At 37.7% G+C, this 22,693-nt stretch overlaps 1 pseudogene; it reads left to right on the forward strand.

Moving 5' to 3' along the window:
- LOC103210108 overlaps positions 1 to 22,693 on the forward strand; it is a 113,597-nt pseudogene that overhangs the window by 67,653 nt on the left and 23,251 nt on the right.

The following is a 22,693-nucleotide window of genomic DNA, read 5'->3' on the forward strand; positions in this document are numbered from 1 at the left end:
TGAGACAAAGTATATGTGAACTGCTGTATGAAAAGTGAATTTACTCTGTAAATCTTCACCCAAATCCTAATTAAAAAAAAAAAAAGAAAGGAAAAGAAAACATTTCTGGAACAAAAAAACAAACCATAAAAACTCACTGCCGCCGAGTCAAGTAGACTCAGTGACCCCTCCTTGGGTTTCCAAGGCAGAATCTCTACAGAAGCAGATTGCCCACTCTTCCTTCCAAGGAATTTCTGGAACAAGAGCCTATGTACACCATAGTACATGCAGAAAAACCTGATGAGACATGTGAAAGCGTATTCCTAGACTGGTTACATTCCAAATTCAGAAGACATTAATAGAAATATTGTGATCTTGAGGGAGCCACTTAAATGATCTGAGATCCAGGTGTTTGATACAAACACAATAACAGCAACATAAGAAAATACATGTCAAAGGTTTATCATTGTATTTGTAGCACAGCATATATTAAGTACATGAAATAAGAAATAATTTAACATATTCAATCACAGGGGTAGTTTCTTTCAGATTGGGAGATTTCCCAATGCCCTTTTTAATTTACCAGTTCACTCTTTCTCTACCTACATGTGGGGAACGTGTCTCTAACTTTTGTTGGAGGGTCCGAATATCCTGCTGAATCCTGGGGTCAGGGCTGAGAATAGCATCAGATTCACCAGGATCTCACAAATACAAATGTGATGGTTAAGCTGGGGCTAAGAATCTTTATCTGGGAACAAGTTTATTAACATTAAAATGTCACCCATCTGGAGCAGAGTCTTGAATGTTTAAGTTAGGGGCCAGAGACAGAATGCAGGGTAGAGCTGGAGTTTAAAGGTGGCAACTGAGGGGAAAGTCTTCTTCTAATACTTGGGCAAGGGCTTTTGATTAGGTATAACCAGTGGAGTGTTAGTAAATGTTTAATAATAAACTTTTTTTAATAAAGATGTCCTGATTTGCACCAGCAGCCAATCTCTGTGGTTTAAATACTCCCACTATGACCGATTTCCAGCTGCCAAAGTAATGTCACTGAATGCAGACCTGAAAAGAAATGTGTTCAGTCAACTTAGCAAAGGTATTGTAAGCCAGCATCAGTATACCATTGGGTGTACTGATCTAGCTGATCCTAGATCTCAGATACTTACTCAAGTGGAGCTGAGAGGAAGCACATCAATCCATGCATCACCTTTGTTCTGTTCCCTTTCAGGGAGACTGTAGGCATAGATGCTACCTCTGCTTATATGAGCTGAGCTTATTGGAAGAAGAGGTGGAATAGGGCAAGTTCCCAAAAGGGGCAATTAGCCTAGCATTATTGTTCTCAGAACCTTTAATTAACTCTCCACAAGGTAGAGAGGATGATTCTCAATGTGACTGGTTGTTGTTGTTATTGTTATATGCCATCGAGTCAGACCTGACTCATTGCGAACCCTCCTTGGGTTTCCAAGACGGTATCCCTATGGAACTAGATTGTCCTACCTTCCTTCTGAGGAGTGGCTGGTGGGTCTGAACCACCAGCTTTCTGGTTAGCAGTCAAATGTCTTAGGCACTACGCTACCAGAGCTTCTTTTTTGAAGATGTGGCTGGTAGGCCAGGGAATATTTTATATGTGAAAATATATAGAAATAAGGAAAATAGGCAACAAATAAATTAATACAATGAGTTAATTTAATTTAATTTAAGACAATCTTTTTGTCTTTTTGTATCCAATGCATGTATTTTCTTCTCTTGTCTTTTAACATTGTTAAATTTGTCATATAAAAATATATGATCTGTATATTATTTTTATGTATTATTACATAGTGAACTTCTATTTTTTATTTAAGATTTTTACTTTTATTCTTAAGAAATAGTGAAAAATAAATGGGAGAAGAGACAGACATAGAGATGTATATAGAGAAATAGAGCTAGACCTGTCGCTAGAGAATGGTATAGATAAAGAAAGAATCTTCATTCCATATGGAATTCAGTTTTGGGATCTGGGTGGGCTAGGGGTTTCAATGAATTATTCTCAAACATATAATAATTTTCCTGTGCTCTGTATTAAATATTGGGCTGATGGTTCCTGTAGTGCTTTGAAAGACTACATGTATTTTAAATTAAATTATCATGAAAATATGGGACTATTTCTTGACTCTATGTCTGTTCTGTTTCAAAACAACAGCCATGATTATTCTGTTTTTGTATATATAAATTGAAAACTAATTGCCCAATATTTCCTTTAAATCATCATTCAAATTTTACACGTTTTTTTCCAAGTAAGTTTTAAAATCCAGTATGTAAAACACAATAAAAATCATATTGGTAGTTTGATTAGAATTGCATTGAACTTACAGATTGTTCAGGAGAACAGTTATCATTCCAATAACAATATACAATAAACATTTCCTACATTTATTCTGGGTACTTATACATTTTTATCAACATTTTGAATGATTTTTTTCTAAGCTATTTTCCAAATAATTACTGCTGTATAAAGTATTAAGGATCTCTGGTGGTGCAGTGGCTGAGGCATTTGACTGCTAACCAGAAGATTAGTGGTTTAAACCTACCAGCTGCTGTGAAAGGATTCTACTTTCATAAAGATTTACCTACCACCTTGGAAACCCAGTGGGGGTTTCTATGAGTCTGAAATGACTGAATGACAGTGACTTTGGTTTTTTTGTGGCATAAAATATTTATTTTGTGTTGAGCTTGAAATAGTCTATTGACTTTCCTGCTTTATAATTATGTGATTATATCATCTGATTAAAAAAAAAGCCAGATATGTCTCTTTTTCTCCAGTGTATGTATTTTTGATAAACCTGTATTAGCTTAGATATTAATTATAACACAATATTCTGTAGTATTGGGCATCTTGGCCTTGTTCTCTTCTTCATACTTTTTGATCCCATTCCTTAATACTCACTGCTTTATGAGACATGTCTGAGACTACCCGAGGCACAACTAAAAACCTCGAGAAGGAAACTTTGTTTCTCTGACTCTATAATCTTCTGAATTGGCCTCTAAAGAATAGCTGCTGTTCTCCCACCTATTTGATCTTACCTTTAAATGTCTACTTGTTGGACTTTGATAACAAATTATCCAGCTTCTTGCTCATGTGAAGGACTAGTCGAACCTTATCAAGTCTCTCAGCACCCTGGAACTATTTTTATTACTATTATTTTATTGTATCTGCATGCCATTTTCTCCCAAACCTTCCCCAGAACTTTCCATATCCAGCTTGTGGTAAAATACCTTATTTGCTCATTGTTAGCTAGCTGAGTATTTTGTTGTAAAGAAGAGTGTGGGCAATGAAGATCCTCCTTTGTAGATTCCCAGGCAACAATTCAGTGATACTTCATTTGACAAACTAAAAAGGATGGCCATCTCCTGATTCTTTAAATAAATAAATACAGTTGTCATTGAGTGCAATTTATGATGAACTCATGTGTGTCATAGAACTGTGCTCCACAGGGTTTTGAAGACTATGAACTTTCAGAAGCAGATTTCCAGGCTGTTCATCCCAGGCACGTCTGAATTGATATGAACTACACATCTTAGGTTAGTACCTGAGCACTTAACCATTTCGACCATCCAGGGACTGCTCCAAGTTCTTTAATAAATCGATCGATAGATAGATAGATAGATAAAAAGGAAACCTGCTGCCTTAGAGTAGATTCTCATAGCAACTGTACAGGTCAGGGTAAAACTGCCCCATAAAGAAACCTAACAGTGTCTTCAAGATTAAGGTTGACCTTTCAATCATATTTTCATTCCTAACCAGAAGGCTGGTGGTTCAAACTCACCAGCCACTCCTCGGAAGGAAGGTGGGGCAATCTACTTCCGTAGTGATACCGCCTTGGAAACCCAAGGAGGGGTCGCTATGAGTCGGGGCCAACTCAACGGCACTTAACAACAACAACAACAAGCATTTATTTGGGGGGCAGTGGTGGTTCAGGGATAGAATTCTTGCCTTCCATGTTGGAGACTAGTCTTCTTTGTGTGTGTTCTACTCCCTGCCAATGGTATCACATGTTCAGTCCCCACTCATCTGTCAGTGAAGGCATACACTGTGCCATGATGCTGAACAAGTTTCAGCGGAGCTCCTACACTGAGGCAGACTAGTAAGAATGGCGAGGTGATCTACTTCCAAAATTCACAAGTATTAAAATGGCATGTTCTGTATATTCTGGAGGTTAGATTGGCAGCTCTAAGTTTCCCAATTCTAAAATTATGCATAAAGAACATACTTATTTTTTGAGGCTCCTACCATTCCATCAAGCCATCTGTCATGCTAAGTCTACTTCCTTACTCCTCTCTATTCCGTTTGGAATTTGTTCTGGCCCAGAATTTCCTCCTATGTTGCAATTTGTGTCAGCATTTTCTGTGACTTCAGAATCTTTGATCATTATCCATTCATACTTTATTTTTTTTTTTTTTAAGAATTATTGTCAGCAGGGTTAGGTCGATGGACTGGTTCCACTGAGATAAAAAATGTCTCCATTTATCAACATTTACAATCATTATCAAAATCAAAGCAACAACTAATATTTGTTAAATGATGAATATATCATATGAAATATTTCATTTACACATCAAAACTAAGAGAAATGTATGACTATAATTATTTTTACCAGTAAGTAATTAATGATTAAGTAACATGCCAATTTCAAATAGTGATGTATGACAGGCATCAGAGTTTCTAATTTCAATGTTTTTTTTTTAAATCCCTAAGCTACACTAAACGCTCTGGTAGCCTAGTGTCTAAGGCACTTGACTGCTAACCAGAAGGCTGGTGATTCAAACCCACCAGCCACTCCTCAGAAGTAAGATTGGACAATCTACTTCCGTACTAATACTGCCTTGGAAACCCAAGGAGGGGTCGCTATGAGCCTGGTCCAACTCGACAGCACATAACAACAACAGCAAAAGTTACACTGCCTTGCTGAAATTATTATGGTACATATATTTCAAACCAAGCATATTATATAAATGTCAAGGTGACCTCTTTGCATCTCTCAAATTGAGTTTTGACATTGGTTCTTAACTTATCTTCTTGTTAGTATATAACCTCTCATTTACTAGTCCATTGGGACTTCAATAAGTTTTTAAATGTATACTGAATCATATGTTCCCTTTTAAAAATTATGATTGGTTACATATTCTTTCTTAAATAAAATCAGAACTCATTAGTACAGTTATAACTCTTAAAAACTCTCATTCTTTTTGTCTTCCAAGTCTTATGATTTAAAAAAAAAAAAAAAAAAAACTTTACTGCAGTCCATCGAGTCAATTCTGACTCGTAGCGACCAGCTTTGGGTTTCTGAGGCAGTAAATCTTTAAAGAAGTAGATTGCCCCATCTTCCTTCCATGGAGCAGCTGGTGGATTTGAATCATCAACCTTCTGGTTAACACTCAAATGCCTAAGGCATTGCATCATACATAGTACAGTTAGTATAGCAAACAGATATTTTGATATCTTGCATTTCTGTAAATGAACCATGCAACTTTACAACTCAATGTCTTTCTTCATCTAAATTCATCATCATCAGATACTGTTTTTCATCTGACTTGTTTTTCTGGATAAGACTCCTTCTTCTTTGAAGATATCACTTTGAAGATAGCACTTTACATAAGAATTCTGGCATTCCTCCTTTGGTTCCTCATTCACCTTGCATTTTCACATATTTAAGGCATTTGACTGCTAACCAGAAAGTGGGCAGCTCAAACCCACCAGGAACTCCTCAGAAGGAAGACTGGGCAATCTAGTTCTGTAGAGACACTGCCTTGGAAACCCAAGAAGAGGTTGCTATGAGTCGGGACCGACTGGACAGTGGTGAGTTTGGGTTTGTTTTGTTTTGTTTTATTGATATTTTAAGGAATAAGATGCTTTGGTACCGCAATGGTTAAGCTCTTGGTTGTTAACTGCAAAGTCAGTAGTTTGATTTTACCAGCCACTGTGTGGGAGAAAAGAACTGGCCATTTGCTCCCATGAAGATTACCGCCTAGGAAACCCTATGAGGCAGTTCTACTCTGACAAATACGGTCACTATGAGTCTGAATTGACTCAAAAGCACACAAGGCAATTCAAGGAAAGGAAAGCATTTAATTGCATTCATCTCTCCATATGTGCATTTTTATCATTAGTTCTTAAGTCCAAACAACAGTTCTTGCTCACATCTGTATTCTCACATTGAAAATATGTCTGTCAGATAGATGGCACTCAAAATGTTTACTGAATACCTGGATTAAGAAGATAGCCACCTAGCACTTATCTGGACAACATAATAATATAACAATGCTCCTGAAGTTTGATTTATCTGACAGGCAACACATCTTATATGTTGGTTTTCTCAACACATAGCAACTTATGTCTCGGTCCACAACTCCCATTCAAACAAAATCAGCACTTTTTCTCCTTAAAGCCAAAACTACCTTGCCATTTTTCATGAAAAACCCTTGAGTATGCATCCATCCTTCCTCTTGACATTGAGTAAATCACTAAATGTTCTTGATTATTCTGATTTTTCAAGAAATGAGAGTAGCATTATTCAACCAAAGCAGTAATGTATAATGTGGAAATTTGACCTGGTGCTCAAGCTGCCGGGGAAATGTCCTTCTTAATGTCTTTTACACCTATTGTCTGATAAACATATTTTTATTGTTTGCTATTGAATAGACTCCAACTCTAACCAATCCTATAAGGCAGAGTAGAACTGCCCTATACAGTTTTCTACATAGAAATCTTTTTGAGAGCAAATTCCCAGGTCTTTTCTCCTTCAGAGGCAGTGAGTTGGTTAAAAACACCAAGCTTTTCACCATCAGCCATGCTTTTAACCACTGTACCATCAAGTCTTCTTATATAAAAATAGCCACAGAGTATTTGAATAACTTGTCCACCTCACTCTCCACTATTCTTTCTTATTCCAATATGATGCCACAAGAGAGCATTGGCTTACAAGCATAAATTCTTTGTGGATCTACCAAAGAATTCTCTACACCTGTAAGGGATGTCTTTAGATCCATGTCATTAGCATCTAAGTGAGAAGATTGACCATGAATAATATTACCGGTGTATTAAGATGAGCGCTCTGATGGCATAATGTGTAAGGCATTTGATTGCTAACCAGAAGGCTGGTGGTTCAAACCCACCAGCCACTCCTCGGAAGGAAAGTTGGGCAGTCTACTTCCGTAGTGATATCGCCTTGGAAACCCAAGGAGGGGTCGCTATGAGTTGGATCTTACTCGACAGCAGTGAGTTTTGAGTTTTAATCTTCTATTTGTTTTTCGTTATCTACTAGATCTTTTATATGTCTTTTCTAGCTCAAGTATACCTGTCTTCATACATGACCAAAAGAAGCAGTAAAGCCATTTGTATTAATAGAGTTTATATGCTAACATGCAGAAAAAAGAAAGTAAGTAAAAAAATGTATAAAACACAAATTATAAAACTCAATTATTGTAACAAGCCTCATAAATTTAGATTTGCTCTTTGATGTAGATAGAATTAAAATTCCCAAATAACAAACTGGGGATTTAAAGAAGAAATAGGTACAATTAAAGTAAGAACTAATTAAGATTTTAGAACAGATTCCTATCTATCTTGAGGAAGTTCTGATACATGGAGCCGGAGACCTGTTGGAGCCCAGTATTGAATCTTACTTGATTAAAGACCTTACTTTAAGACCTAACTTATTAAATCTTACTTGATTTAATACCTACTTCTGGAACTACTAGTTGTAAATGGAATCCTATCTATTTTTATAGGGAGCTTTATTGGCTAAGACAGCCGGTATTTAAAATATGCAGACCTGTGTTTCTGTCCAAGTCTGACACATGCTCTAAGAACTTGAGAAATTTACCTTACCTCTCTGCTATAAAATGTAGATACTGTTATCTGTATTTATATAGAAATAAGCCTGAGGAGCTCTGGTAGCATAGTGGCTAAAGCACTTGACTGCTAACCAGAAGGCTGGCGGTTCAAACCCACCAGCCACTCCTCGGAAGGAAGGTTGGGCAATCCTACTTCCGTAGTGATACTGCCTCGGAAACCCAAGGAGGGGTCGCTATGAGTCGGGGCCGACTCGACGGCACATAACAACAACAACAACAAAGCCTGAGGAAGTGATTATTGTAATGAAGAAATACAACACTGAGTATATATTTTACAACAGAACACTTGAAGAATAAAAGAAAAAATAATGCCAACCTTGAAGTCAAATAAATGTAGATTTGAAATTCAAATATTTTAAAGATAAATCAAAATAATGTTTAAGTATTTATACTAGTATCCCTAGGTACTAATAAATTTTTTTCTGTCTTCTCCCTTCCCCAAAATGGAAATAATATAGGAAAGCCTATTACTAGGTTTCTCATTTATTGAGTTTTTATTGAGAAACAGAGAGAAGAAAAAAACAAACAAAAACTCTGAAAGTGGCTATAAAAGTTCAAGAGAAAAGCTTGTTTATTCTGTCTTTCTTGTTCATAAGAGAAAAATATATTCAGAGGATTTATTCAGCATTAGAGAGACAGCTGGATGGGAAACCACCACCTCATGTAAGAGAAAATATGGTGATTTCAGAGAATGGGTCTGGAGCAAGACAGATATATGGTAAGAAACAAAGAAATCACCATTAATTGGTTAGTCACAAATTTGAGGTCACAAAATCCAAAACCAAACTCACTGGCATCAAGTTGATTCTGACTCATAGCAATCCCCTTTAGGTTTCTGAGGCAATCAATCTCTAGGAAGTAGAATGCCCAGTCATCCTTCCCCAGAGTGGCTGGTGGCTTTGAACCACCAACTTACTGATTAGCAGTCAAATGCCTTAGGCTAAAGAAGTGGGGAAAGGCTTCCAGTGGATACAAAGCCTTTTATTTGCTTAAAACCAAAGTCAATTCCCACTCATAGTAACCCATTTTAGGACAGAGCAGAACTGCCCCTTAGGGTTTCCAAGGCTGTTAATCTTTTCAGAAGCACACCGTTTCCTCTTTCTCCCACAGATTGGCTGGTAGATTTAAAATGTTGATCTTTTGATTAGCAGCCAAATACTTTAATCACTACATCAATGGGCTAAAAAGATTTCTTACAATGTATACTTTTCAAAACGGGTTATAAAAATGCGTAGGTTGATGTAAAATATTTAGTGGAGCCAGAGCTGGTAATAAGAATTAGCACTAAGGCTGTTTCTTTAGAAACTGCTTGCTCATGTGAAACTTCATACTTTCCTGGGAAATATACCTAACAAGTTGACTGTGTAAGGTTTATTTATTATTATGTTTAAGATTTTGTTTCTATATCCTTATCATATAATTCTTAAGGCCATTTTACACTAATGTGTCTGTGTTGAGAGCTCTGGTGGCATAGTGCCTAAGGCATTTGACTGCTAACCAGAAGGCTGGCCATTCAAACCCACCGGCCACTCCTCGGATAGAAGGTTAGGCAATCTACTTCTGTAGTGATATCGCCTCAGAAACCCAAGAAGGGGTCGCTATGAGTCGGATGCCACTCCACAGCAGTGAGAGAGTTGAGAGAACTCTGTTCTTTAGAGGCATACTTCTACATGGAAAGAATGATCTCCTCCTCATTTCATTTAAAATTCACTATTCATTCGCCATCGAGGTATGGAGATATTTTCAGAAGATACATTCTAAGATCTGATGTCTGGAGCATTCCCCCAGTCATATTGCTGAGCATGCTGCACCTGAAAATTTTAAGCTAAATAATCGTTATTTTCTTCCACCCAGTTCATTAGCATTTGAAGTGAAGAGTAATCTTTGGGCTTTAAGTCTAATAAGTGCAATAAAATAGTCACTTTGTACCCATCCATTTCCATTTTGAAGTTTGTACCCATCCATTTCCTTTGAAGTGTATTTTTCCTCTAAATAGTATTTGCGAAGATGTTCCTGTTTTCTCCTGCTCCAGTTGACATAAACCACAATTACTTTTTCTTCTTCAGTAACAGGCAGAGAGGAATATTTATTTATGGAAACTTTACTAATAATTTCCCACAGGAACTTTGACTGCCTAAGATGTTCACTTCACCTGTGGTGCTGTTGTGACTCAGGGACTTAGTCTGAAAAACCATTATTGTAGGAAAACAAGGTCCTTATCCCCTGTCACAAACAGCCAATGATCAGAACAGTTTGAAGAGAGAAAGCAAAAGGTTTATTGAGTATCTATCTATAACCAAGGAGACAGTGAGAATCTTTAAAGTATCTGTCTTTCTGACCTGGGGAATTATTAGGGTTTTTAAAGTGAATTGGGCTGAAGGGATAGGAGGATTTGAGGAATGCTGATGATGTTTCCTTCTTGTTATTGAGATGAGTTGCTGTTGCTTGGTGACCTCTCTGTTCTTCTGGTCAGTGATAAAAACCATCCCTGGTCAGGAGAAGTGTCCTTCAGGTTCCCCACACCTGCCCAGAGATTAACTCTACAAGGGGGGAGAGTGTGGGAGTGGGCGTCCTCAGGCCTCTTGGCCTGCCAGCTGCCAGGGATATCTCCATTGCCTCCTTTATCTTGGTTGCTCCAAGGCTCAGGCTCTCCTTTCTCAGGGTCATCTTGGTATAGGCTACGGTTCTCAGCTAAAACTAATTGCAGGAAAGAATTATGCTTCAATGAATATGTAATTGGGAATAGTAAATCTAAAAACTCAGCACCTGTGGAAAAAGGCTGGCTATACTATTTACTTGAAAGAAAATGATAAAGGAGGAATAAACAGTGAGTTAGTCACTAAGATTAAAGTCTACTTTAATGACTCCTGTTAGCTTGTGAAGGTTTTATAGTTTTCAGTGAGGGGCCCCTTCAGGCTTCCTCATCATTAGCCTCCAACATTAGCTCAGTATTTTCCACACATTTATTCATTTTCAATTAGTTGGTTAATGATTCATTTAATGTGTACTTCACTTCCTGAATATACTGAGTATTGTTTTCTCTTCTTAGAACCTCCTTTCTAAAGATCAGAAGAAGGCTAAATAACTAAGCTTAAAATTAAAAGGGATAAAAAGTCCCATGACAGAAAAATTGATGGATACTTTTTCACACTATTTCCCTACTTTGAGATCCAGTCCTTTTTTTGATCACAAAAGATTTCAGGGCTCTTATAATTTTGTTGTTGTTAGCTGCCAATGAGTCTGTTCTGACTCAAGGTGACCTCATGTGTGTCACAGTAGAACTGTACTCCATAGGGTTTTGAAGCTGTAATCTTTGAAAAGAAGACTGCCAGAGCTGCCTTACAAGACATATCTGGATGGGTTCAAATAGCCAAATTGTTTAACTACCAACCATTTTCCACACCCCAAGGACTCTTGTAATGTAAACAGATTAAAAAAAAAAAAAGTGGAATTCATGTCTGATCTAATTATTCCCACATGTTAAAGCAGTTTCACATTTTAGCTTCCTTTTGGTTTTATACTTCATCTTTTTTTCATTCTAGCCTCGCTAGGCAACTCCTGAGGCTAACATTTTTCTATATACGTAACCTGGTCCAGCTTCTTAAAATAACCACCCTCTCAGCTATGCACTCACTCTGCACCATATGTTTCCTCTCTATCCCTGATGGGTGTCTTCTAGAAGACTGTCGATTGTTATTTGAATTTTGAAGTCCCTCTGGACATTGAAGAACTTAACTCAGTATTTTCAATAAGTTCGCCCCATTAAATGCTTTGAGGTTTTTTTTTTCCCTTCACTTTGAAAAAGAGTTTGTCAACATTATGAACACTGATCTTTCATTCCTCCAAATCACTTCTCTTCTATCATAGAAACATTTTCTCTACATATTCAGCTTTCCCTGACTTCTTTCTTCCCTTTGTAAGACAATCATGGTTTTTCCTTTCCATTTCTTAAATAAGACAGATCTGATATATTATTTCAGTAACATTTATCTAATTTATATAAATTATAAATTTATAATTTGATATTTATTAGCCTAATTTAATGTCACACATTCAAGTGTAGGCTCCCTGAGTATGAGAACTGTGGCTGCTTTTTCTCAATACTGTTCCTGAAATTTGTAATGTGGAATTAAAAATGTAAATACGAAATTAGAAATGTAATATTTAATATAGTTTTGCAATAAAAGGTCACTATTAAGGCCAGCAAAATGGCGGGCCCCAGTTCCAGGAACAGGGGCAAGGCAAGGATGACTAAGCCCTGAACTCAACCATACCATGTAATTGGAGAATTCAAACTTAAACTTACCAATCGTTTGTACTCCCTCTGAGAATTCAAACTTAAACTTACCAATCAGCTGTACTCTCTCTCTCTGACCACCCCCTTGTAGTTTTGCCTTTAAATACTGTGTAACTTTGTTGCTGGCTGCTCCACTCCTCTGCCCCTGCGTGGGATATGAGTCGGGCCCCAGCGCGCTGGAACTTCGAATAAACTCCTCCTGCTTTTACATCAAGAGACGTCTTTCGTGAGTGATTGTGGGTGGCGTTATCCCTGACTTGGGTTGGGGGAGCCTTGGTGAAGGGGAACCCAACAGTAAATCCTAGCTCTGGACCTCCTCTCTGAATTCATAGGACCGCCTGCCTGATATCTCCATCTAAGTGTTTAATCTCAAAATTCGAAGTATGCATATACAATAATTGATCTTTCCTCAATTGTGTTCTTTCTCCATTTTCCCTTCATACCAGCAAATCACTAAACCAATGACATAATTCCTCAAAACAAAATCTTATGTCATTCTAAATTTTGTTCTTTCTTTTTGTCTCTTTTATCCATTAAATTCTTTATCAATTTCTATCATTTTACCCTAAAATATATCCTTAATTTGTTGCCTTTTCTACATTACACTACCATCATCTTGAACCATAATATCATCATCTATTGCCTTGACTAATGTAATTACTTATTGGTCTGTCTATTTCTTTCTTTTGAGCCCTATGATGGGTTGAGTTTTGTCTCCCAAAAATATGTGTTAACTTAGCTAGGCCATGATTCTCAGATTTATGTAATTATCCCCCACTTTGTGATCCAATATAGTTATCCTATGTATTGTAGATCCTCATCTATGATGTTATTGAAGCAGGATGAAAAGGAGTTATAAAAATGAGAGAAGATACAATCTACAGGCTTTATTTTGCGTCAACTTCTTTTGGGGTATGAAAGTGATTTAACAAGGCAAAAGAGCTCAAAGGGAACTACTATCACCACGAGAAAAGAGCCAAGAGCAGAGCTCATCCTTTGGACCCAAGGTCCTTGTGCTAGACACCTCCTAGACCCAGGGGAAGATTGCTGCCAAGTCACATGAAGATATCTCCAGGGAACACTGAACCCACAGGTGTTAAGACAAGGACTTTCCCCAAGGCCGGTAGAGAAAAAAAAAAAAAAATGGGAAGAAAAAAAAACCCTTCCTCTGGAGCTAGTACACTGAATTCGGACTTCTAGCCTTCTGAATTGTGAGAGAATAAATTTGTGTTTGTTAAGGCCATCCACTAGTGATATTTCTGTTATCTTGCCGTTATTGTTAGGTGCCCTCAAGTCAGTTCAGAAGCTGAACTATGTGAAGAAGAATGCAGCATCGGAGTTGGATGAAGAAATATTAACTACCTGCAATATGAAATGACACAACCTTGCTTGCTGAAAGTGAAGATGACTTGAAGCACTTACTGATGAAGATAAAAGACTATAGTCTGTAGTATGGATTACACCTTATGTTGATAAAGGAAACAGAAATCCTCACAACTGGACCAATAACCAGCACCATGATAAATGGAGAAGGGATTGAAGTTGTCAAAGATTTTATATTACTTGTTTCCACAATCAACATCAATGGAAGCAGCAGTCAAGAAAGCAGATGACATTTTCCACTAAGCAAATCTGCTGCAAAAAACCTCTTTAAAGTGCTGAAAAGCAAAGACATCTTTTTGTAAACTAAAGTGTGCCTAGCCCAGCCATCGTGTTTTCAATCACCTCTTATGTGTGTGAAAGTTGGACAATGAATAAGGAAGACTAAGAAGAGTTGACACTTTTGAGTTGTGGTATTGGAGAAGAATACTGAAATTACCATGGATTATAAGAAGGACTAACAAATCTGTCCTGGAAGAAGTGCAGTGAGAATGCTCCTTGGAAGTGAGAATTGTCAGACTTTGTCTTACCTACTTTAGTCACGTTGTCAGAAGGGATCATTCTCTGGAGAAGAATATTATGCTTGGTAAAATGGAGGGTCAGTGAAGAAGGGGAAGGTCCTCAAGAGATGGATTGACACAGTGGATGCAACAATGGACTCACGTATAGCAAGGATTGTAAGCCTGGTGCAGGACTGGGCAGTGTTTCATTCTGTCGTACATAGGGTCAGTATGAGTCAGAGCCAACTTAATGATACCAAACAATAACAGCAACAACAATGAAATGTGCGTAGACCTGGAATTAAAAAACCAAAAGGAAAGAATACACTTGGTATTTCTTAAGCTGAAATAACTGAAGAAAAAATTCAAGCCTGAGTTGCAATATTAAAGGTCCAACTTGATGGCAAACAACAACAACAACAACACAGGCAGAATATTGAATGATGCAGGAACCATTAAAAGAAGACGGAAGGAATACACCGACTTACTGTATCAAAATAGTTGGTCCATGTCCAACTATTTCAGGAGGTAGCATATGATCAAGAACCAATGGTACTGAAGGAAGAAATCTGAGCTGCACTGAAGGAATTGATGAAAAATAAGGCTCCTAGAATTGATATAATACCCATCGAGGTGTTTTAGCAAATGGATGCAGCAATGGGGGCACTTATTCATTTATCCCAAGAAATTAGGAAGACAGCTACCTGCCCAAATGGAAGAGATATATATTTGTGCCTATTCCATAGAAAGGGGATCCAATAGAATGTGAAAACTATCAAACCATACCATTAATATCATACAGAAGTAAAACCTTGCTGAAGATAATTAAAAAATGCTGGCAGCAATATCTTGACAGGGAACTTCCAGAAATTCAAGCTGGATTCAGAAGAGGACATGGAATGAGGGATATCATTGCTGATGTCAGAAAGATCTTGACTGAAAGAAAAGAACACCAGAAAGATGCCTTCTTGTGTTTTATTGACTATGCAATAACATTCAAACATGTGGGTCATAATGTATTACAGATGACATTGCAAAGAATGGGAATTCCAGAACACTTAATTGGTCTCATGAGGAACCTATAGATAGATGAAGAAGCTGTTGTTCGAAAAGAACAGGGGGGTATTGCATAGTGTAAAATCAGGAAAGGTGTATGTCAGGATTGTATCCTTTTACCATATTTATTCAATATGTATGCTGAACAAGTAATCTGAGAAGCCATGCCATATGAAGAAGAACATGTCATCAGGATTGGAGGAAGAGTCATTGACAACCTGTGATACACAGATGACACAACCTTACTTGATGAAAGTGAAGATGTCTTGAAGCACTTACTGATGGAGATTAAAAACTATAGTCTTCTGTATGGTTTTTACATGAACACAAAGAAAACAAAAATCCTCACAACTAGACCAATAAGCAACATCATGATAAATGGAGAAAAGTCTGAAGTTGTCAGTGTTTTCATTTTACTTGGATCCACAGTCCACATCCATTGATGCAGCAGTCAGGAAATCAGATGTTGTCTTGCACTGGGCAAGTCTGCTGCAAAAGACCTCTTTATAGTGTTAAGTAAGTAGCAAAGATATCACTTTGAAGACTAAAGTCTGCCTAAGCCAAGCCATGGTATTTTCAATTGCTTCATGTGCATGTGAAAGCTGGACAATGAATAAGGAGGAATGAAGAAGAGCTGATGCCTTTGAATTGTGGTGCTGGAGAAGAATACTGCATATACCATGGACTGCCAGAAGAATGAAAACAATTTGTCCTGGAAGAAGTACAGCCAGAATTTTTTTTGGAAGCAAGAATGGTCAGAGTTCATCTCACTTATTTTGGTCTATTATAGAAGCATGAGGTAAATAAGACACCCCCTAACAATTTATTTTTTCCGGGAAACCAGACTGCTTTTCTACGAACATCTACTAGATTGCATCAGCCCTTGTTCAACAATACTTTGATGACTTCTCATGTATAAAATAAAAAATAATTTTTTTTTATAATAGTGGAAAAACTTTCTAGAATATACCTATCCTACTTCATCTTAGACCCCTATCACCATCATTCCTTAATCTTTCTCTTCCTCAAAACAAATGAACAGTATTCCTTTCTCATAACCTCTGCCCTTGACTTTCTGTCTATTGAGAATGATATAGTCCATGTAACTTTGTAGTAGTTTCTTTCATCTGCCTCCTCAAAGTAGAGTTACCCTTAATGACATGGATGGAGTGAAACTTTCAGGAACTTCATTTGGTTCTGGGGCAAATTGAAATTGAGAAGAAATAGTTGCAAACATATATTAATAATCATAATGTGCAGTGTAAAAAGTATGAATCTAGGAAAACTGGAAGTCATCAAAATGAAAAGGAACACATTAAGATCAGTATCATAAGCATTAGTGAGCTGAAATGGACTGACGCTGGGAATTTTTAAATGGATAATAATATTGTCTACTATGCTGGGAATGACAAACTGAAGATGAATGGTGTCACATTCATCATTTAAAAGAGCATTTCAAGTTCTATTGTAAAGCACAACACTGTCAGTGATAATATATCCATATACCTATAAGGGAGATAAGTTAATATGACTATTATCCGAATTTATGCACCAATTAATAATGCCAAAAATGAAGAAATTGAAGATTTTTACCAACTTCTGTACTTTAAAATTGATAAAAAATATTATCAAGCTGCATTGATAATTATGTGTGATTTGAATGTGAAAATAGGAAACAAAAAAGAAGAATCAGTAGTTGGTAAATACGTCATTGGTGATAGAAACAACACCAGAGATTACATGATAGAATTTTGCAAGTAAATGACTTATTCCTTGCAAATACATTTTTTTCAACAACATAAAAAGTGGTTATGCATATGGACTTGACCTAACCAGTTAGTATACACAGGAATAAAACTGACTGCATCTCTGGAAAGAGATCGTGGAGACACTCAATATCATCAGTCAGAACAAGGCCAAGTGCTGAATTCAGAAAAGACCATCAGTTGTTAATATGCAAGTTCAAGTTGAAACTGAAAAAAATTAAAACAAATCTACAAGAGCCAAAGTACAAACCTGGGTACTTCCCACCTGAATTTGAAGAGACCATCTCAAAAATTGATTTGATGCATTGAATACTAATGACCAAAGACCAGAGGAGTTGTAGGGAGACATCAAGGATATAAATGAAGAAAGCAAAATGTCATTAAAAAGAAAGAAAAGATCAAAACAGATGTCAGAAGAGACATGAAACTTACTCTGGAATGTAGAACAGCTAAAGAGAACAGAAGAAATGATTAAATGAAAGAACTAAACAGTTATCAAAGGGCAGCTGTACAAAACAAAGTAAAGCATTATAATGAACAAAGACCTGGAGTTAGAAAACCAAAAGGAATAACACCCTCACTATTTCTAAAGCTGAAAGAATGGAAATAAACAAGAAGCTTCAAGTTGCAATACTGAAGGAACGATTCCATTGGCAAAATACTGAGTACTGCAGGAAACACCAAAGAAGATAGAGGCAGTACACAGATTTACTGTACCAAAAATAGTAGTCAATGTTCAACCATTTCAGGAGGTAGCATGTGATCATGAGTTGATGGTCTAGAAAGAAGTCCAAGCTACACTGAACTTATTGGCAAAATCAAGGCTCCAGAAACAGAAGAAATGCCAATTGAGATGTTTCAATAAACATATTCAATTCTGGAAGTGTTCACCTATTTTTACCAAGAAGTTTGGAAGAGAAATATCTGGCAGACAGACTGAAGGAGATCTTATTAAAAAGAATTTTGGAATGTGGAAATTACTGAACAATATCTATAATATCACACACAAGTAAAATTTTGCTGAAGATTGTGAAAACATCCTTGCAGCACTATATTTAAAGGGAACTGCTAGAAATATAAGCTGGATTCATAAGAGAGCGTAGAGCAAGGATATCCTTGCTCATTCCAGATGGATCTTAGCTGAAAGCAATACAAGAAGGATGTTTTCCTGTATTTTGTTGACTATGCCAAGACATTTGATTGTGTAGATCATAAAAAAAGCTATGGATAAAATGGGGAAGAATGGGAAGTTCTGGATGCTTAATTATGCTCGTGAGGAACATGTACATATACCAAGAGATGTACATGCAAACATGTATTCATTTGAATAGAACAAGGGATACAACATGGTTTAAAATCAGGAAAGGTGTAACATCAGGGTTGTATCATTTCACCATACTTATTCAATCTGTATGTTAAACAAATAATCTAAGAAGCTGAACTATATGTAGAAGAATATGACATTGGGATTGGAGGACCATTCATCAACAACCTGTGATATGCAGACAACACAAACTTGCTTGTTGAATGGGAAAACTTGAAGCACTTACTGAAGAAGACAAAGCCTATAGATTGTAGTATGGATGACACCTAAGAAAACAAAAATCCTCACAACTAGACCAATAAGCAACATCATGATAAATGGAGAAAAGATTGAAAGTGTCAAGGATTTTGTTTTTAGTTGGATGCACAACCAATGGCTGTGGAAGCAGCTGTCAAGAAATCAGGTGACTTACTGCATGAGCACATATTTTGCAAAACACCTCTTTAAAGTATTAAAGAGCAAATAAATCACTCTGAAGACTCAGGTGCACCTGCCCCAAGCCATTGTCTCTTCAATAGTCTCATTTGCACATGAAAACTGGGCAATAAGGAAGACCACAGATGAATTGATGCATTTGAATTATGGGGTCGGAACAGAATATTGGCTACAACACGGACTGCCAGAAGACTGCCAGAAGAATGAACAATTCTGTCTTGGAAACAGTACAGCTGGAGTGTTTCTTAGAAGGGAGAATGGCCAGACTATGCCTGTAGGACCTTTGTCATACTATCAGGACAGACCAGTCTGTGGAAAAGGATATCATGCTTGGTAAAAATCAGCAAAAAAGAGGAAGACCCTCGGTGAGATGAATTGACACACTGGCTACAACAGTGGGCTCAAATATGGCAACAATTGTGAGGATGGTGCCAGACTGGACAATGTTTTGTTCTGCTGTTCATACTGTTCTAAGTCAGAACCCACACTACAGCACCTAACAAGAAAAACAATATATTGAGAGGTAGAACGGGAATCGTAAGAGGATAGTGTTGATGGGCCAACAAATTAGTGTTGTAAGACAGGAGGTCATATACATCAAGTGTTCCTTAAGTTCTCCCTTTATTTAAAAAAAAAAAAAAATTACAAAACATCATGTTCATAGTCAGTGTGCATGATGTTTCTTTCTGAATTCCCAGCAATGAGAACAATGCCTGGAACAAAATACATATTTCTTGAATGATTGATTGCCTCTTCTAAAGGCAATTACCACTAAATTAATTTAAACTAGAGTAGTGATAAGATTACATTTCCTCCATGTATTCTGTCTGGAATGTGGACTTGAAAAGCAAATTAGGGATAACATTTAACAGATCATTTTTTCACAGGAATGTATTTTATGACCTCCAGTTCAAACTGTTCTATGTGCCTAGGCATCTTTTTATTTTTCCTGTCATTAAGGAATGGTTTTACAAGTAGTATCTTATTGTCTTTTTGCAATTAGGAGGAATAAATTTGGCTCTGGAAATCAGTTTCTTTGTAACTCTATTGAAAAAGAAAAATTCATGTTTGTCAGGATAGTCTGGGTTTTGCTGATTGTTCCAGCATAATTATTTAATGAGACTCACATGGAGGTAATAACATGTTTATGCCAAGAAATCTGAAAGACAACTACCTGCCCAACAAAAGAAATAGATATTCAGGCCCTTCCAAAGAAAGGTGATCCAACAGAAAAGACCTTATCCTTTCACCATACTTATTCAATCTGTATGCTGAGCAAATAATCTGAGAACCTAGACTATATGAAGAAAAACATGTCATCAGAATTGGAGGAAAACTCATTAACAGCCTGTGATGTGCAGATGATACAACCTTGTTTGCTGAAAGTGAAGACGACTTGAAGCATTTACTGATGAAGATCAAAAACTACAGTCTTCAGTAGGAATTATACCTCAACATAAAGAAAAGAAAAATCCTCGCAACTAGACTGATAAGCAGTATCTTGATAAATGGAGAAAAGATTAAAATTGTCAAAAGTTTCATTTTACTTGGATCCATAATCAACATCCATGGCAGCAGCTGTCAAGAAATCAGACACCATATTACATTGGGCAAATCTGCTGCAGAGAGGCCATTTTAAAATGCTGAAGAGCAAAAACTTTACTTTGAAGACTAAGGTGAACCTAAACCAAGCCGTGGTATTTTCAATCACTTCATATGCATGTGAAACCTGGACAATGGAAAAGGAAGGCCAAAGAAGAGTTGATGCTTTTGAATTATGACAATGGCAAAGAATACTGAAAATATCATAGACTGCCAGAAGAATGAACAAACTTGTCCTGGAAGAAGTACAGCCTCCATGCTCCTTGAAAGTGAGAATGGCAAGAAGGAGTCTCTTGTCTCACTACTTTGGTCATGTTATAAGAAGGGACCTTCACTGGAGAAGGATATCATGCTTGCTAAAGCGGCAGGTCAGCGAAGACCCTCAAGAAGATGGATTGACATAGTGGCTGCCACGATGGGCTCAGGTATAGCAAGCATTGTGGGAATGATGTAGGACCAGGCAGTGTTCCCTTCTGTTGTAAATAGGGCCACTATGAGTCTGAGAGGAGCTCTGGTAGCATAGTGCCTAAGGCACTTGACTGCTAACCAGAAGGCTGGCGGTTCAAACCCACCAGCCACTCCTCGGAAGGAAGGTTGGGCATTCCTACTTCCGTAGTGATATTGCCTCGGAAACCCAAGGAGGGGTCGCTATGAGTTGGGGCCGACTTGATGGCAAATAACAACAACAACAACAACATGAGTCTGAGGAGGAGCTCTGGTAGCATAGTGCCTAAGGCACTTGACTGCTAACCAGAAGGCTGGCGGTTCAAACCCACCAGCCACTCCTAGGAAGGAAGGGGGCAAACTACTTCCGTAGTGATACTGCCTTGGAAACCCAAGGGAGGGGCCTCTAATGAGTCAAATCAACTACCCAGCAGTGATTTTTTTTTTTTTTAACACTTGAATGGTTAACCAATGAGCCACCAGGACTCCTTCCAATAAAAATAGTTCCTTGAAATAGTCAACCTACCCCTCCTCCCTCTTTTTTTTTTTTTTTTAAAGATAAAGACACTTATATGGACTTTCTAAGAAACTGGGTACCAAACTACAGCTGCTATGCCCAGTCCAATAACTCTCAAAGGAGTTTCTATTACCCCAATGGAGTCATGTATGTAATTGCCATCTCATCTACTTCTCTTGTTCTATGATTAAGAACAGTTTTGTTAGCAATAAAAAGGAAATTCTATATCAAATCAGCAAAGTCATCAGAAAAATAAGTGTCTTGTGACCTATGAAACTGATGGTGAAAACAATTATATTTACATCTGGGATCAAGATACAGATGTAGAGATATGGAACTTCACATCACTGTAATAATCTTTACATACTTGATTAAATGTCAGGTATGTAAAGATTATTATGGAAAGGTAGTGTTTTGGTTACCCAGTGCCTCTCTGACAGGAATATACCACAAATGGGATGATGGCCTTGACAAACAGAAGTTTATTCCATTACAGTTTGGGAGGCTAGAAGTCTGATTTCCAAGTGCAGGCTTTAAGGGCTGTGTGAAAGCCCCTTGACCTTGGGCTTCAGCTCTGCCTCTTGCTCCTGGCCCACTGAAACCAGAGGCATCTCTTCATTCAGGCAGCTACTGGCTGCTGAGGCTAACAAGCCCAAGGTGGACAGATAAAATGGCACACAGTCCCAATGTTACCAAACCACAGGCAAGCCATTAATTTAAGTCCATTGTAAGTCCCAAGGTTGGCAGAGCATGGCAGGCTGCTGAAAAACGACACAGGTACATGCGGGGTTCAAGCATGCCATACGTTAGAGATGATTCCCCAAGGCTTCTCCTTACATACAGGAAGCAGACCACAAACCTAGGGCAGCTACTCAGCTGCTCACAGTAGATTCCACCATGGAGTTGATTATCAGTCTCATCATGGGGAATACTACATCCAGCTGCCCAGCCGCTCAACCAGGAAGTGTGGATGGAGATGTGCTGAGTGATGGGAACAGGCATACAGAGAAAAAGAGAGAGAGAGAGAGAGGGGCAGTGGAACATCCAATAAAAGAAGGTGAGAAGGAGCTTGAGAAGAGAAAGTTTCCTTTGTGGCAGCAGGAAAGGGAGGGCTGAATGGCAGAGAGGGTGAAGCATGAGGAATGGCCAGACACAGCAGGACTGAAATGGGGAAGTTTGGGAAACAGAGAGGGAGTGGCACTGAGGAGCTTGAGAGTGGTACCCTAGGGAAGGAGGCCAGCGAGGCTCTCACAGCCCTTTGTTCAGCCTTCTCATTTCAAGCCCACTGAACAATGAAAAATCTACCTAGTTCTTTGGGTCTGTAGACAGAGTTTCTATAGCCACTGTCTGTTATTGGGCAATTTAGTGGTGATTAAGAACAGTGTCCCTGAAATCAAACTGCCTGGACTTGTGGAATTAAAATTTAATGTTTCAACATGACAAAGAGAGGCCACCATTAAGACCAGTAAAAAGGCGGGCCCCAGTTCCTGGAAAATTACATCA

The sequence above is a fragment of the Orycteropus afer genome, unplaced genomic scaffold (genome assembly GCF_000298275.1).
Source record: "Orycteropus afer afer isolate SDZICR_OR568_19922 unplaced genomic scaffold, OryAfe1.0 scaffold00014, whole genome shotgun sequence".
In the NCBI taxonomy this organism is placed as follows: Eukaryota; Metazoa; Chordata; class Mammalia; order Tubulidentata; family Orycteropodidae; genus Orycteropus; species Orycteropus afer.